The sequence below is a fragment of the Galeopterus variegatus genome, unplaced genomic scaffold, assembly GCF_000696425.1.
Source record: "Galeopterus variegatus unplaced genomic scaffold, G_variegatus-3.0.2 Scaffold3308, whole genome shotgun sequence".
NCBI classification, from domain to species: domain Eukaryota; kingdom Metazoa; phylum Chordata; class Mammalia; order Dermoptera; family Cynocephalidae; genus Galeopterus; species Galeopterus variegatus.
The window spans coordinates 1,599-3,766 of record NW_007729419.1 but is presented as its reverse complement, the minus strand read 5'-3'; positions in this window follow the sequence as shown (position 1 = coordinate 3,766).

Genomic DNA, 2,168 nt, shown 5'->3' with positions numbered 1-2,168 from the left:
CCTAAGAACAGGTTGGCCTCAGGGTGAAGCGTGGTTCTGGAATCTAACTTTGCCACCATCCATCAACCCTCCCCTCCCATGTTCTCTCTAATCCCGTTTGCTCCTCCCTATGAAAGAAAAGGCTTTTCCTGCCTAACCTTTGAGATGCATACTGGTCTTACACTGTTTTCTCCTTTCTAATGAAGTTACTTCCTTCCTAAATCCAGACTTGTTTTGAGTACAGTATGCCTAAAAACACCCCCAGGACAGTAACAATTATAACCTCAGAAAGAGCATCACCCACCCAAATGCATCTGACTATGGGTCCCTAGCTTTCCAGAACCCTCTTTACCGTCTCTCAGTATAAAGGCTCCCTCCAAGGTCAGTGTGAGCAGGCTGGACACCCCTGCAGGGGAGGCTCCCCAGGAGGAACCAATGGGACCTTCAGTGACCTCCCTCTGCAGGCTCAAGATTGGCCTTAGCTTGGCCTCAGGCCTCTGCTTCCCAGCCAAGGCCATTAACTTACATTTAAAAGAGAAAAGATGAATGAAGAATCCAGCAAAATCACCCAAACTCAGTATTTTTGTATATAAAAGGGAAGGTAATTGTAAGGCATTTATGTATATCACAGCAAAAAAAGCTCAAGCATCTATCCCTTTCAGACAATAAACATGTCCTTTATTTCCATGATAACAAATAGTTTAGCAAATAATTAACTATATTTAAACACTTTCTGAGTGAGGCCAAGCCCTGTCCCACAGGATTTAGCATTGATCTCTGAAGTCCAGATAACAGGAAACAGAACAGCATTACCTATCACAAATTCTCCACCCTGCAGGGAGGAACTGAGGTTTTGGTGAATCTCTGTCATTCATCAATTTATCTACCACACTTTCTTGTAGGAATGTTTTCATTTTTCTGCAGCCACAACAAGAGATATTTTCCTGTTTCTTTTCCCTTTTAGCATTCCCAAAGCTAAGCCTTCGAATTCCATTTGAATCACCCATAGGAAAAAAATAGACCTAAGAAATGTATTACACACAGTCTGGAGAAGAATAAGGTAAATAACTTCTTTTAAACAAATGAAATAGAAGAGTAGACATCTAATTTTCTTTCTGAAATTCACCTCTTTCTTGCCTCTTTGGAAATACTTTATTTTTTAGGCTCTACTGATAAGATACACATTAAAATTAATGAAAAGTTGGAGCTGAAACAAATGAGATCCTTTCAGTGTGACAAACCTAGGGAGGGGAAGTGCTGCGTGGAACACAGACATGTCTGAGCAAGTGCCAAGTCAGGTCATCCTATCACGCGGGGCACTCCCTACCCTGTCCTGCTCATTGAAGTGCTCCATGGCCGCCCTCCCAGGTGACACTGGATTGTGCCCCTGTGTGCCTGAAGTGCACTTTGCTTCTCAAGTTCTGGCACCACCTCAGTGGGTGGGTTTCCTGTTCTTTCCGATCCTTCTTTCTCCCTGCTCTAGGCTGAGAGGATCCAGAGGGCTGTAATCGTTTCTGTCTTGTCCCCTCAATATGGGGGTCCAATTGTCTGGCCATCGATGTGAATCCAAAAAATGGAAACTAAACTCAGTTGGTTAGAGCCAGACTTGTAACACAAAGAAGGTCATGGGTTTGGATTCCTGTACAAGGCCAGCCGCCAAAAAAAAAAAAAAGGAAACTGGGATAGGGAAAGAAAGTCAGCTATTTAGATGAAAGGTAAACCAGGAGATTCCTCCCAGCCCCAGGGTCTCCAGCTGCTCCCCTGAGAGGACCCCACCCCACAGCTCAGGCTGTTCTCTGGGAGGAAATGACCCAGGGCCTGACACTCACTAGACAAGAGACTTGGCAGCTGTGGGCATCTGGGTCAGCCCCAGGCAGTTCTGAAACCCACGACCAGGAAAAGACAGGACAGAGGGCAGAGGACTCATTAGCTTGTACAGTTTCCAAAGGGGCACGTCACCCCAAGCCCTTCTTCTTTTTTAAAAAGATGAGCGGTAAGGGGATCTTAGCCCTTGACTTGGTGTTGTCAGCACCACGCTCGCCCAGTGAGCTAACCGGCCATCCCTGTATGGGATCCGAACCCGTGGTCTTGGTGTTACCAGCACCGCACTCTCCCCAGTGAGCCACGGGCCGGCCCCCCAAACACCTTCTGATAAGGTGTCTGTGCCCAGGGAAGATACACGGAAGAGA